This window comes from Sus scrofa, chromosome 4 (genome assembly GCF_000003025.6).
Source record: "Sus scrofa isolate TJ Tabasco breed Duroc chromosome 4, Sscrofa11.1, whole genome shotgun sequence".
Classification (NCBI taxonomy): Eukaryota; Metazoa; Chordata; class Mammalia; order Artiodactyla; family Suidae; genus Sus; species Sus scrofa.
The window spans coordinates 106381428-106397695 of record NC_010446.5 but is presented as its reverse complement, the minus strand read 5'-3'; the positions used below and the strand labels follow the sequence as shown (position 1 = coordinate 106397695).

Here is a 16268-nt window from a genome sequence, read left to right as displayed (position 1 = left end):
CAAAGGCTGCTTAGAAAGCCAGCTCTCCTCTACCGCTATCCCAGCATGACTCCCATCGCCCAACCGGTTCTAATCATCTCCCAGGCCTTCCACCACCATCCACTCCCATCCAGATAACCTGCACTTTAAAGAAAGCGTCCTTGCCCCAAGGACCCCACCCCCTGGCATGGATAATTAAAGCAGCCTGATTCCTACAAATTTTAACAAGCGCCACCTTTGATGGGAGACTCGCAAGCGCTAATGAGCTTCTTTGCCGACAGGTGGAGAGAGGGCCTCGGACCCACAGTCAGAGGCACAGTCTGCAGGCTGGGGGAGCAGACGCTATTTATAAAGCTTCTCTCCGGGGTCGGTCACCGGCGGTCAAAGCCTGGGAGCTCCTCTGCCCGGGCCACTCCCGATGCTCTGGGTGTACGCGGAGCCACGGTCCCCTCTCCCTTCGCCAGTGCCCTGAGGCGGATGGATCCGGTATGGAGCTCTCTCATTATTCCCATTTCTTGGCTTGTTGAGAATGTGTTTCTTCCGTTGTGCAGTGAGGTGTGGCCCCCATGGGGCCCCTACCCAGTATTTGTGCGAGGGTGACGCGCTGCAAAAGAGGTGGTTTCTTCTTGAGATGTCACACAAACTACAGGACTTAATGAGGCCCATGTGCCGGGACTAAGAAACGTCGTTTCTTGCCGCATGTCATTAGTGAAAGCTCGCCTATCCATACATTGAAATGGAGACAGAGCTGCCCATTAGGTGGGGAGCTAAGCGCACTGTGCAGGAAGGTGGGAGTGGGGGGCTTGTGTGGGACTCAGCTTTGCTGGCCTGCTGGAAGCCCCAACGAGCTGCTCCCTGCTCTCTCCTTGCCAGACGGGAGCGGCCACCGACCAGAACCAAGTGGAACTGCATTAAAGCGAAGATGCAAGAAATGATTGGGCTTAGCATTCTTTCTCTGCTTGGCTGGAAGCTTCTCAAGAGCCAGGGGTGAGTCTTTTATTTCTTCCATCCTCCCACCTGATGCCCTGCCCGCCTCTGTTCTCACCAGAGTGGATGCAGGGCAGGGCAGAAACTTCTGTGATAGAGCGGGGAGGAGGCCGCCCAGAGGGAAGGTCGGAGCCGGAAAGACGGCCCGTGACCAGGATGGTGCTGTCTCTTCCCTTTGTTGAGGCTTCCTGGGGTGGCCCGCCAGGTAGGTGGGGCGGGGGCTGGGGCGCTGTGTTAAGTGCAATTTTTACATTCTCCCAAGGGGAACTTCTTCCCTCCTGATGTGGAATTGTATGCTTAAACTTGCTCGGTGACCTTTGGGATACCATCAGCCAGCCAGTTAAGAACCCAGGAAAAGGCCCTTGGTCTGATTCGACTGTGGTCCCTGCTGATTTGACCATGTGCCCAGATTACTGTATATAGTTGATGGCAATGAGGTTTGATGAATATTCATGTTTGTTGAAGGCCTGTAATTTCTGTCTGCATATTAGCTTTTAATGTGGAAGGGTTGAACGACATTGAGGCGTTCCCACTGTTGTGCAGCAGGACAGGCAGGCGGTGTTTGGGTTGTGCTGGGACACAGGTTCAATCCCCGGCCTGGCACAGCAGGTTCAGGATCTGGTGTTGCCCCGCCCCTGTGGCTTAGGTCACAACCATGGCTCGGATCTGATCCCCCCTGGCCTGGGAACTCCACGTGCTGCTGGGCAGCCAAAAAAGGAAAAAACAAACAAACAAAAAAAAACAAAACAAAAAAAAAGAGACACTACATTGACATCTGTTAAAAAAATAAAAATCAAAATACTGCTTTTTAAGACATTTTACGAATATTCACTTACATTACGGGCGGAAGGTATTTTATTTATAGGTCTATTTATACCAGTGAATATATGGATGGATAACATGTAGTTCTTCAAGAATCTCAGCCATAAGGGTCTTTCTGCTCTGCTGGGGAAGGGGGACAAGCCAGGTGGCAATGGCAGAGGCCCTGTCACAGGCTGTGGGAGGTGTGTGTGTGTGGGGGGGGGGGCGAGCAGGAGGGGGCCTGCGCTCTGTGTCTTTGTTTTGTTCCAATACACATGCATTAGGATGTTTTAGTTGAATCTTCACTGCAACCCTCGGGGTAGGAACTGCTCCCAATTTACATGCGAGAAAACGGAGAGACGCCAAGGGATGTGACGGACAGCTGGTGAGCAGTGGAGCTTGGATGCACCCCCAGCTCTGCTTCGCTCCAAAGCAGATGCCCTGGTCCGCTCCCCCAGATATCCACTTAGCGGCGGCCCTAATACAGGCAAGGGGTCTGGTCCCAGGGTGCGGAACCACGCAGGCTCTAGGGCACGTGTCTCTTCCGCGGGGCGGCTGGAGCGCCGTCACTTTCTCTGCTGGTCAAGGGAGCTCATCATTATGCAAGTGTGGGAGAGCCATGCTATTGTGTCTGTTCTGTTCAAAAAGGAAATGATGCCCCAAATTGAGTGCTTTTAGTATTATTAGTAACAAATTATTTGCAACACCCTTCCCAACCGATTGTCACACATGCCTCAGTGCTTCTCAAAGGAAGTGGCTCATCAGAAGCAGATTCCTGGTCCCCACCCCACTGGTTCTGACCTGGTCCGTCTGGGGTGGGCCTCAGAACTCTGCATTTTCAGCAAGATTCCCAGCCGAGCTGAGCCCATTGGTTCCTAGGCCCCATTTGGAGGAACCCCACTTAGAGGGTGCTGGCTCTTCAGTCCCAGAGTCCTAGGTTTCAGCCAGTTATTCCCCCACCATGTCACCTTAGGCTGGTCCTCTTGGCCCCAGTTTCTTCCGGGGGGCACAGGACTGGTTGATTTCTGAGATGCCCTCCAGCTCTAAGAAGGAAGGCTTCTGGGGCAGGGCCCCCGTCCAGCCTGTCGGGAGTAGAGCTGTGTGCTTTCTCATTTTATTTTTTTATGGACGTACAGTTGATTTTACAATGTTTCAGGTGTACAGCCCTGTGATTCTGTTTTATTTATATATAATTTTTCAGATTATTTTCCATTATAGGTTCTCATAAGCTATTGAATATAGTTCCCTGTGTTGTATAGTAGGACTTGCTGTTTATTTTATATGTAGTGGTGTGTATATGTTAATCCCTAATTCCTAATTTATCCCCTTCCCTTTGGTAACCATAAGGTTTCTATGTCTGTAAGTCTATTTCTGCTTTGTAAATAAATGCATTCATATCATTTTTTTAGATTCCACATATAAGCCATATCATATGATATTTGCCTTTGCCTGATTTACTTTACTTAGTAAGAGTATCTCTAGTTGCATCCATGTTGCTGCAAAAAGCAGTATTTCATTCTTTTTTATGGCTGAGTAGTACTCCGTTGTATATATGTACCACATTCATCATCCATTCCATCTGTTGATGGACATTTAGGTTGCTGCCATGTCTTGGCTATTGTAACTAGTGCCATAATGAACACTGCGTGTATCTCTTTGAAGTAGAGTTTTTGTCCTTTCCAGATATATGCCCAGGAGTTGGATGGCTGGGTCATAGGGTAGCTCTAATTTTAGTTTTTTGAGGAACCTCCAAACTGTTCTCCACAGTGCTGTGTGCTTTCCTGAAGACAGAATAGGGAAGGGAGCTGGAGGAACAGGTGAGGAAGGAGGAGGGTAGTGGACGGATGTGGTCCTGCCATCCAGTGAGTGGGGCACTGTGGACAGGGCTTGACCAAGATGCTTCAGAGCAATTGAATCATCCAGACTTGGATTCCTGGAAGCTTGGTGTGGCCCAGCCCGAGGTGGAGCTAACTTCCTGGGCTCCTGTCCCTTTGGTAGACAGAGTTCAGGGGAAAAGATTCTAGGCCATACAGGTCCTCGATAGGGATTCTGTGCAGAGGAAGCACTTGGGTGGTAGTCAGAAGCCCTGGGTCCTCCTTGCTTTGGCACAAAGCCTGTGCCCTTTCCCTTTCTGTCTTTGGCTTTTGTGGTCAGCCACACCATAAAGCACGGCTCTGGGCTTAGACCAGACCCACGGCCCCTTCTCAGTCTATGATCTGATGATTCCGAGGCACCCTTTGAACTTTGTAGAGCCCTGTATCTCATAGATCCTGTCATGGGCACCAGGCTGTTGCAGACAGCCCTGCATTGCTCCACAAACCGCCGTGAATGAAGACGGACGGCGAGTGGAAGCTGTCACAGCCTTAATTCTATATGAACAAAATGTCTATGCTCAGAAATGCCACTTGTACCTCTGCACACACTCAAAATTAATGTGCTGTTACCACTCGACAGCCTGTTCCTAACACTGCAGCCCCAATCACTTTGCTCCTGAAGCAACATCAGGAGGGGACCCAGCAGGCACCAGCTGTGCCTATGAAAAATGACTTCATGCTGGAAGTCAGAGTTCCTTCATACTGACAACTGTTAATCTGGGCTGCAAAGACATCAAAGGGACAGAGACAGTTTGGGGATTGAGGGGAGGGAGGGAAGAGGGCAGGAGAAGCCCCCGTACCTTGCTCAGCAATCCTGCCCTGCCTCGGCTCCTTAAGCCACTGTGCAGGGAGTAGAGGGGACCGCGGGAGTAGCGTCTTGCAGGTACCCATGTCCTGTCCTGTCTGAGCCCTGCCGGCCAGCCCTGCAACCCTGGGGGCAAGAGCCGCAAGGAAGCAGGGGAGGTTTCTGTCCTTTTAGTACTCTCTCGGTGAGCAGCTAGAGACGGGCCATGCCCTGTGCTGGGGTAAGTGATGCCGAAATGAATCAGGTGCCCAGCCCTCTGAAGACCAGGCTGGTTTTAAAAAAAATTTTTGACCACGCCCATGGCATGTGGAAGTTCCCAGGCCAGGGATCAAACCTGCTCTGCAGTGGTAACCAGAGCCACAGCCATTATAGTGCCAGATCCTTAACCACTGAGCCACCAGGGAACTCCTGAACGCCAGTCTTGAACCACATCTCAGTGCAGTTTTTTATCGAATCTGTCCCAGCATGCCCAGGGGCCCCCTTATTCCGGCTCCACATACTTGGCGCTTGTCATTCTGGTTGACAAAGTTGGGGGGGTCAACCTGCTTGAATCCCATGACATAGATTAATCCACAGGAAAGAAGTGGGTCAGGAAGGGATTCCAGACAGACGAAGACATCAGATTTCCTCAAATAGATTGTTAAACCCATTTTGGCAGTTCCTGTTGTGGCACAGCAGAAATGAATCTGACTAGGAACCATGAGGTTGCTGGTTCGATCCCTGGCCTTGCTCAGTGGATTAAAGATCTGGTGTTGCCGTGAGCTGTGGTGTAGGTGGCAGATGTGGCTTGGATCTGGATTTGCTGTGGCTCTGGCGGAGGCCGGCAGCTGTAACTCTGATTGGACCAAGCTCTGCAACTTCCTGGTTCTGTGACCTTAGGTGAGGTATTTAACAAATCTGATCCTTAATTTTCTCATCTGCAAAATAGGGGTTTTTTTGTTTGTTTGTTTTTTGTTTCTTTTTTAGGGCCACACCCATGGCATATGGAGGTTCCCAGGCTAGGGGTCCAATTCCAGTTCTTAACCTGCTGAGCCACAGCGGGAACTCCTCTATCAGATTTTTCTGATGGGACGAGTGAGAAAGATGAATTATTTTTCTTCTGGAGCTGCTTCGTCCTCTCTGTCATAGGGGAGACATGTGACCCAGGTCTGTCCACTTGGAGAATTTCATCCCTCTGGCCACAGAGTTTGATTCAAGCTGGTCAATCAGATGTTTCATTTTCTTTTTTTTAATTTTTAGAAATTTAAAAATTTATGGCCACATCTGTGGCATATGGAAATTCCCAGACCATGGGTCAAATTGAAGCTGCAGCTGCCGGCCTACACCACAGTCACAGCAACGCCAGATCTGAGGCGCATCTGTGACCTACACCACAGTTCAGAGCAATGCTGAATTCTTAATCCACTGAGTGAGGCCAGGGATTGAACCTACATCCTCCCTGGAGCTGCTAACTGGGAGGATGGAGTATGGGGTGCAGTAGGCAGACCCTCCTACCATGTGGGAATGGGCTGTCCAAAGAATGAATCCAGGTAGAAATAGCTGAGGTTAAGAAAGAGAGCCTTAATTAAATAATGTAAGTTTTGGTTGCAACTCTGTTGGAGAGCACATGACCCTCTCAGTTTTCTGTTAGCCAAGTCAGTAAATTCCCTTCTGTGTTTTAAGTACAGAGTTGGACAGGGAACTGTATCTAGTCACTTATGATGGAGCATGGTAATGTGAGGAAAAAGAATGTATACCTGTATGTGTGACTGGGTCCCCTTGCTGTGCAGTAAAAAATTGACAGAACACTGTAAACCAGCTAGAATGGAAAAAATACAAATAATTATAAAAGTAAAAAAAAAAAAAAAAAAGTACAGAGTTGGGTTCCTGACATCCATAACCCAAAGCCTTGACTAGTAGACTACTTGGAAGTCACTGGGGGAATAATGTCTATGAAGGGATTTAAGGCTGGGTCCTGGCATCTTCCTCCTGCAGGATGAGGTTGAGGCAACCTGGGCCTCCGTCACCAGCCCCTCGGGCCGGTAGAGGCCAGGGTGCTCCTCCTCATGTGCGGTTGCCACAGGGCACTGCCCACGGCCTCCTCCCCCTCTCTCCTTGTTCCATCAATGTGCATGTGATGCCAGAAACACCTGTTCTGGAGGGAAAAGTACCACCTAGTAGATAGCTCTTAGAATGACCTGCTGACCATTTGTTTACATCACTCGGGTCTATGGTCAACCCATATCTGTGCCAGGTTGATTTGGTTGATTTTTACCAAAAAATTTTCAGCGCTTCCAAAATAACCGAAGTTGCAGGGAGCCTGAGAGTGAGTTTGAGACACCCAGACTCTCAAGGAACTTGTTGCCCTGCTCAATTCCTCCTTCTCTGCCTTTTCCTGGCTGTAAGGAAAGAACTGGGGAGCCACAAGCACACCTGCCTCTTCTTACCTCTTCCAAGGCCAAATACATAATATGCAGAATAAGCCACTTCAAGCAAAAGTTGTTCAACCGCCAGTGGTCACACCAGTGTGATAACTCACTTGTAAGGTGCCTTGCAAATGATTTGTTTTATTAATGGTTAAATACTGGAATTTGTAAACGATTTATCCTTTAAAAGAAATCAGAGAAAATTCAAGGTTATTCCTATAACAATATCCATTGTGTTCACTTGTATTGGATGCTTTCTCGAGTGGGGGAGACGTAATGCTAAAACCAGCGGGCATGACTTTGTCATGACCTTGGCATTGGTGGGGGGGATTTTTCTTGCCTGTATGCCCTACTGGAGAAACGGTTGAGAATTATCGACTTTGAGGGAAGACCCCTGCCTGCAAATGCCTTCTCAATAGGTACTTTCGAGTCCACCAAGTAAATGTCTATTAGTTTTAAAAGCTAAAGCTGCTCAATGTTCCCTGGCATATCAGTGTGAATTATAGGATGGACACTCTTGTTCTAGAATAAGGTGTTCTAGAGATCCCAGATGACTGGAGACATTTCTGAGTACTTTCACATTATAAAAACTTCTGGGAGTTCCCGTCGTGGTGCAGTGGTTAATGAATCTGACTAGGAACCATGAGGTTGCGGGTTCGGTCCCTGCCCTTGCTCAGTGGGTTAACGATCCGGCGTTGCCGTGATCTGTGGTGTAGGTCGCAGACACGGCTCAGATCCCGTGTTGCTGTGGCTCTGGTGTAGGCCGGTGGCTACGGCTCCAATTAGACCCCTAGCCTGGGAACCTCCATATGCCGCAGGAGCAGCCCAAGAAATGGCAAAAAGACCAACCAAAAAAAAAAAAAAAAAAAAAACAAACTTCTGAAGGGCTAAAAAAAAAAACCTCCAGCTTTAAAGTGGAGCTTTAAATAGAGTTGAAAGCTTTGAGTTAATAGGTAATTTTATGCAAAATAACTTTCACCCTAGCAAGCAGCTTCCAGAGTGAGTGACAAAGTAGGCAGCAGGTTTTTTTTTTTTTTTTTTTTTTTTCCATTGTGGCAAAGTAGAGCTTTATTGCTTTATTCTTTCAGTTCATTTTGCTTTCTGGATATTTTTAACGTACTTGTAGTATAAGAGAGAGAACCAGATCACACAGCCTTGTTCATGGCAGCATCATTAACAATAGTGAAGAAGAAGAAGCAGCCTGCATGTCCGATGATGGATGACTGGATAAAGAAAATGTGACGTATAGACAAGGGAGTATAATTCAGCCTTAAAAAGGAAGGCAATTGGGACCCACTCTACAATGTGGACTTAATGTCCAGGTAATGTTATACTACAGTGACGTCCTCCAGTGTAACGTCTTTGAGGACATTATGCTAAAGGGAAGTATTAGTATTTTGTCACAGAAAGACAAATACTGTGTGATTCCACTTACATGAGGTCTCTAAAGTGGTCAGACTCATGGAGACAGAAAATAGAAGGAGAGTGGCCGGGGCTGGAGGGAAGGGAAGTGGGAGTTCCGTGGGTGTGGAGTTTCAGTGCTGTGAGATGAAAGGGTTCTAGAGAGCTGTTGCACACCAGTGTGAATACAGTTGACACCATTGAACTGCATATTTTTAAATGGTTAAGAGGGTCCATTTTATGTTATTGGGAGTTCCACCTGTGGCTCAGCAGTAATGAACCCAAAGAGTATCCATGACGACGCGGGTTGGATCCCTGGCCACGCTCAGTGGGTTAAGGATCTGGCGTTGCCGAGAGCTGTGGTGCAGGTCGCAGGTGCGGCTCAGATCTGGTGTTGCTATGGCTGTGGCTGTGGCTGGCAGCTGCAGCTCTAATTTGACTCCTAGCCAGGGAAACTCCACATGCCTCAGATGCAGCCCCCCCCCCAAAAGTTTGTTATACATTTTCTACGCAATTAAAAAATTGTTGGAAAAAGAGAACGAAAACTAGAGCTGAGCTATTCTGTCATTCGAAACAAACAAAAAAAGCAAGGATAAGGAGGCAGTAATCGGCCCCAGAATCAAATTCCGGTAAGTTTTGGAAGTCAAAAGTGACAGGTGATTCCTTCTCTGGCAGAATAAATGTCAAAAGAAACATCCACCTGGTGTAATTTCAAAAAAGGAACATTCAGAAGTGGGAAGAAGAGGGGAGAGGAAGGGAAGAAGGAGTGATGGGATGCAAGCTGAGTTGTAGTCAAAAAAAGGATTATTTGCAGTATTATACACACATACACACACACACGCAAATAAGAATAATGCAGCACTGTCATAGCTGGCATTGTACAATGCATTGCCAGAGCTGTCAGAAAGGCCCTTAATGCTGGCAGAAAAGGAGTGCTTACGACCATTTAAAAATCTCACCAATCAGTGGTGAGCATTTTGGAATTTAATCAGATTGCTTTCCCTACACCTAGCATAATAGAGCAGATATTAAGAATTACCTGAAGGGGGTTCCCGTCATGGTGCAGCAGAAATGAATCCCACTAGGAATCATGAGGTTGTGGGTTTGTGCCCTGGCCTCACTCAGTGGGTTAAGGATCTGGTGTTACCGTGAGTTGTGTCAGTTGCACACGTGGCTTGGATCTGGCCTTGCAGTGGCTATGGTGTAGACCAAAATATAATAAAATAAATAACCTGAGGGCAGAGTTCCTGCTGTGGTGCAATGGGATCGGCGGCATCTTGGGAGTGCTGGGCTGCGGGTTTGATCCTGGACTGGCACAGTGGGTTAAGGATCCATCGCTGCTGCAGCTTGGATCTGATCGCTAGCCTGGGAACGCCATATGCCAAGGGGCAGCCAAAAATGGGGGGAAAAAATTAACCCTAAGTCATAGAACTCTGTAATGATACACAGATCAAGGCCAGGGGTTCTGAGCTATCAAAAGGTGCTTTGTGAAGTGCAAAGGGAGTGATACTGTTCCTCCAGAGGAGGTGGGGGCAAGGCATTGAAAGGAGAGTGAGAAGACAAAGACAACTTTACCAGGAGGAAAGATTTTGGTATCATTGGTTCTACCTTCTCCTTTCCTAGAAACCTAACCCTTTTTATTCTTTTTTTTTTTCCAATTGAGGTATAGTTGATTTACAGTGTTGTGTTAGTTTCTGATGTAGAGCAAAGTGACCCAGTTACACACACACACTATATATATATATTCTTTTCCATCATGATTTATTACAGGATATTGAGCATAGTTCCCGTGCTACACAGTAGGTCTTTGTTGTCTGTCTATTTTATATACAGTAGTTTGTACCCGTTAATGCCGCATTCCCAATCCAGCTCGCCCCCACCCTCTTCCCCCTTTGGCAACCACAAGTCTGCTCTCTAGGTCTATGAGTCTGTTTCTGTTTTGTAGATAAGTTCATCTGCATCATATTTTAGATTCCACATATTAGTGATGTCACATGGTGTTTGTCTTTATCTTTCTTACTTCACTTAGTATGAGAATCTCTCGTTGCATCCATGTTGCCACAAATGGCATTATTTCATTCTTGAGACACATGAGTTCTTACTCAAATTTTATTAGTCCTTGACTTCTTCCCATCCTAACCCCCACAGCTACCAGAGGCTTGAGACAGGCAAAGACAGACCCGCATGGGGAGCTGGCTGGTAGCAACGCTAGGGCTCCCAGGAGTTACCCCAGGCTGGCCGCAAGGCACACACCGGAACGTGCTGGGTCATCGATGCCACACGGTGGTGTGCACAAAGACGGCTTGGTGGAGACTGTCACACAGATGGCTACATGAAAGCCAGCCCGGCCAGCAGCCACATGTCACATCATTCCAACGTGCAGCCCTTCTGGGCACAGAGCGGGCTGGCTGAGGCGGAGTCCCCTGAGGGAGGCTGTGATCCCTGTCCCACCCACTCTGGACCCCAGGATCCGGCCAGCGGTGCTTAGGTGGCGCGCTTCTCCCAGGCGGATCCCATCTATGAAAATACTTGGAGGAGTTCTCTAATTTAGACTTCCATGAAGAGGTTGATTGAGAATGGCTGCGTCTCGCATTCTGGGATGAGAACTACCTAAACTTTACTGTTAACTTGGGAAAACTGCAGCTGAGTTTGATATTGACTTTCACTCCTTCCAAAGTAAGAATGTGAGGAGTTGGTTGATTTTCTGTTATCCAGGCCTAGCTGATCTTTAAAAGTCTTTTTTTTTTTTTTTTTTTTTTTTTTTTGCTTTTTAGGCCCAAATGTGCAGCATGTGGAAGCTCCCAGGCTAGGGGTTGAATCTGGAGCTGCAGTTGCCAGCCTACACCACAGCTACAGCCACAGCAGTGCCAAATCCTAGCCATGTCTGTGACCTACATTACAGCTCATGGCAGCACCAGATCCTTAACCCACTGAGCAAGGCCACGGATCAAACCTGCATCCTCATGGTTACTAGTCAGGTTCATTACCACTGAGCCACAGCTTCTTCCTTTCTGCCTCATTCTTGACTCATTCTGGTTCAGGTGATGGGTTCTCGTAGCAAGGCTCTCGATATTCATTGCAGAGAATTCTCAATCTCTATATCTGTAATCTCTCAAAGTTTGGATTTTAGATAACAAAGGTCATATCAATTGATATCCAGGGAGGTTGCCTTTTCCAATGTGTTCTGCAAAATGCCTCTTGTCCCTTAGTTGTAACCCACAAAGGGCTCCTTTCTCTACTTGCATGTGTTCTTCTGCTCCATCATTTGCATCTGCTTCCTTCTGCTCAACTGCCTCAATGGTGGGCTGGGTTAGGAACTGGAATTCTTGGTATCAAGCATTGCTTCTGGGCTGGATCTGATCCCTTTGGAAGGAAGTATAGATATAGGCCACTTCTTGAACAACTCCATTCAAGCTCCCCCTTTGGCTTCACACGGTTAGGGTTTTATTTTTCGAGTATTTCACATTTGTAGGTGAGGGAAAGAGAGACCTGGAAGACCGGGTCACTCGTGTATGCATGTGAGTTTATGCACGTGCAGAGGTGCCCAGCCGAGGAGGCAAGTAGGGCTGAATCCCAGGCCTGCAGGAAGGGGTGTTTTGTTTTGTTTGTCTGTTTGTTTTTTGCCCCAAAGCAGCAGCTCTTCACTAAGCCATATGCTAGTGGAGTGTGTCCACACGGAAGGGACAACCTTTTAGAATTTACATACGTTAGAGGCTGGCAGCAGCCTATCCTGAAACAGATGCTGTGGGATGGGGAAACTAAGTTTCTAAGGAGCCTAAAGAAAAGTTTACCAGGGTTGTGAATGGAGGAAATTCGCCCTGACCATCCCCCAAATGGAAATCAACCATGTTCAGTCAAAAGACTAAAGGGTAAGCATCTGAACCTCTGCTCCCTCGCGGACTCTCCACTGGGACATGCATCATTTTCCCTAACTCCTTTTTCCTTTCCCCTAACACTATTTCAAAAAAGCAGGAGTTCATTTTCCTATGTAAAAGTGGGAAGGCGGGAGCTTACATAATGAACAAATACCACGGAGCGTAGTAGCCAGTTCAAGACTCTATCCGATGCCATAACCCGACAACACACCCACTTAGCCAGCGGAGTTACTCGGGACCGATCACAATCCACCACTGTGACAGTGGCAGGGGGACACTGTGCCAAGACGACCTGCCGCAAAGAGAGCTTTGTTCTGTGTAGTGCGCTCTGCCCTCAGATCCTGCTTCTCCAGACAACCCTTTCATTTCCTCATCTTTTGCACATCTTCTCTTGCTGCTCATCTTCTATGTTCTGGAATTCTCCCTGCCTCTCAGAGCCTGTTGTTTGCTTTCATTGATGCCCTTTGTTCTTTGTGCACGTGGAGTACTGTTGAACAGAAGGCTAAAGTCTCTAGCCAACTCGAGCTGTTCCTTTTGTTCCCACCTCCCCGGCTCAGGCACTGAAGTAAATGTAGGAACAGGTGTTTTTGAGCACCTACTATGTTCCAGGTATGATACGGACTTCTAGGCACTGGGAATACAGTGGTGATTAAACAGCCGAAAAATCCCTGCTCATGTGGAAACTACATTGTAGAGCTGATAGGGCAGGAGAGGTAGGTAATAAAATAAGTCAGATGTATAGTGTGTCAAAAGGTGACAAGAAAGCAGAAGAGTGTAGAGGTGGGGGTGCCAGTTTCTAAAGGGTGCTCCATGGGAGGTCCTGTTGTGGCTAAGGGGTAACAAACCCAGCTAGTATCCATGAGGATGTGGGTTTGATCTCTGGCCTCACTCAGTGGGTTAAGGATCCGGAGTTGCTGTGAGCTGCAGTGTAGGTCGCAGGCGCAGCTTGGATCCCGCATTGCTGTGGCTGTGGTATAGGCCAGCAGCTGTAGCTTCGATTTGACCCCTAGCCTGGGAACTTCCATATGCTGCAGGTGCAGCCCTAAAAAGCAAGTCAGTCATTAAAGAGTGGCTCCAGAGGGCCCTCAGTGAAAAGATGCCATTGACTGCAGATCTGAAGGAGGCATGGGAGCCTGACATATCTGAGGGAAGAACTCACCGTGATTCTGTTGTAACGCTCACACTCCCAATTGGCTACACCAGGTTCGTATTGTACTTATTCATGCCACGTATATTAGCTATCATTTGCTATGTAACAAACTGGCCCCAAACTTAGTAACTTAATACAACCAATTTTTATATTCTCATAGTTGCTGCGGGCCAGGAATCCCCAAGTGTGGTTTGGCAGGGTCCTTCTCACAAGGGTGGTTTCAAGATGTTGGCCAGGGGTGCAGTCGTCCCCAGGCTCAGGTGGAAGAGGATCTGCTTCCAAGATCACCCAGGTGGCTGTTGGCAGGTCCTCACTGGCTCTTAGCTGGAGATCCCAGCTCCTCGCCACTTGGAGCTCACAACAAAGCAAGCCAGCAGGAGTGTGAGCACAACGGAAGCCACAGTCTGTTTATCCCTTAATCTTTGAAGTGACATCGCATCACTTTTTGCCATATTATGGAAGTGAGTCATTAGGTCCCGCCCACATCCAAGGGGAGGGGATTACAGAAGGATGCACATACCGGCCTGTGGGGATCACCGAAGGTGCCCCAAGAATAGAACAAAGGTATGCACATCCTTTCATAGTCACCTGGACTACGCGTGCCAGTCACTTGCCCCTGTAGCAGCCAGAGTGGTCCTTAGAAAGTGTAGTAAGAGCTATTACTAATTTCTGCAAAGCTTCCATCTCATCCAAGAGCAATGTCTGCATTTCACATTCTGACCTCTGCCCACACCTTATGCCACCATCCACCTGACTCCTGCTGCTCCAACCACAGGAGCCATCAGGTTTCTGCTCTACACCAAACCCACTCCTGCCTTGGTGCCAGCTGATCCTCCTGCCTTGAACACTGCCCACATGGTTCCCTTCCCATCACTTGGGTCTTGACTCAGATGTCACCTCCTCAGGAGGGCTTTTTCTGACCACCCCCATCTGAAACCTCCCCTACTCCCCCTCCCCACTTATTCTACTTTATTTTCCTCAGACCACCCGTCGCTATCTGAAATTGCATATGTTTTTGTTAGTCTATTACCTGTCTCGGTACCTAGAAGGTAAGATCCACAAGGGCAGGGATTTTTGTCTGTTTTGTTCATTACTGTATTCCCAGTGCCTGGGATTCAGGGGATTTTCGGTAAATGTTGCCAGGATGAATGAATGAATTTAAATGTTTGTAAAAATGAAATCATCTCTAACACAGTAATAATATTTTCCATTGGGGGGGGTATTATAGTCTAGGGAATTGACAAACGTAATTTTATTTAATTCTTATGATGATCCCACAAGGTAGGTGCTCTCATTATCATCATTTTACAGGGGAAGAAACTTAGTGACAGTCACGTAGTGAAAGGAAGAGCCGAGGTCTGAACCCATGGCTCTCTGCCTCCATGGTCCACACTCATGGCTGGCTCCCCAGCAACAAGGCAGCAGCCCCACACCAGGGCACCTGCAGGGCACGGGCCCCGCTGTCATAGGATCCTCGTCACCATGAGACCATTTCTAAAGCTGCCCCCTGGGAAATCCTAATGAACAGCCTGGGATGGGAACCTTTTCTCTAAAGAGTCCCATCTTATACTTTGATAGTCAGTGAAAAATATTCATGCAGTGCCTGCCTCAGTCTCTACTTTAACAGGACATTTATTTACTCTCAAGCCAGTTTTGGACAAAATTGTGACATTTTATCTTGGGACAACCCAGAGTCCCAACTGAGCCTGAGTCTCTGTCCTCCTCATCCACACGCACCTGTGCTGTCTGTCAGGGGTGGGGAGAGGACAATCCAGGACTGTCCCCCAATGCAGAGGGCTTAGCCTCTAGGGCTGGACTGGCTATAGCCTTGTGAACAAACAATGGCCTCCCATCATTCCTTGCTTCTGCTGCACCGCCTTTCTTTCAGTCCCTGAGCTTGTCATGCTCCCTCACCTGCTGGCTCGGACATGCTTGTGCCTCTACCTAGAACAATCTTTCCCTCTTAACACCTGATTAAAGCCCATTCGTGCTTCCCAGCTCAGTGCAAAAGCCACTTCTTCCAGGAAGCCTTCCCTACCCACCTCACTTCCTGTCTGGGTATGTCTCTGCTCTACGGACACCCAAGATTTCTTCTATGATAGGGGACCACCATCGCAGCTTCACATCTATTTGGTGTTTCTACAGGGGCTGCCTGAGATCAGGGACCATGCCAGCTGGGCATCTGTTTGCCGCCCAGGACTTACTCTCCTCTGAGAAACAGCTCATCAAACATCCTCTGGGAACCTCCTTCTGCATCAGCCTGGTGCCTCGTGTGGAATTGACACCTATGCCCGGCTCCAGTTGTGGAGCTTAAGTTAACCAGCATCCCTCACCTCCATTCTCCCTGTCACAGTGATTGGCTCAGGGCTGACATGTGACTTAGGTGGGTCCCATCAGACGGAACCTCAAGGCTTCCCCTGGAAATGATGAGCCCTGTCCTTTTTCCCCTGCTGCACATGTAGACTCCTAGGATACTGGAAGCCACCCAGGACAGATGCGGGTGAGGATTAGATGCTGGCGAGTCTGGCCAGCAATGGAGCCAAGCAGAGCTAGGACATGGAGAGAAAGAAACAAAGTCCTGGCCACATGATTTGAGCCCCTGGATCAAGCATTGCCTGAAACTAGAGCTCCCTTTAGACGTGTCAGTTACTTGGACGAATAAATCCCCTTTATATTTAAACCAGCTTGAGGGTTTGTTTTGCTGTTGTTGCTACTTACAACTAAGAAACATCCTGATTTCAAACTCAGCTGTATCACTGCTGTCTCTGCAGGGCTCAGCACAGCACCTCACGCTTCGCTGTGGGTAAAGGGAGAACAGAGGTTCTGGGTGAGAAATCTGGGGACTGGCAACCATGAGGCCTGGCACAGGGAAGGCCCTGGAAATGCTCAGCTCTCTACTGTGGTACCTGGAAAGGCTAGTTCTACTTCTTTCTCCCTTCTTCCTACTCAAGGGCTGGTCAGACATCCCTCCCCCAGTCCCCCTGGACACTG

General features: G+C 48.2%; 1 long non-coding RNA gene across 1 annotated transcript; it reads left to right on the top strand.

Moving 5' to 3' along the window:
• On the top strand, positions 213-15957 carry LOC110260341. The gene is made up of 3 exons (XR_002343495.1): positions 213-465; positions 853-966; positions 15423-15957. It is a non-coding gene; the product is annotated as an uncharacterized LOC110260341 (long non-coding RNA).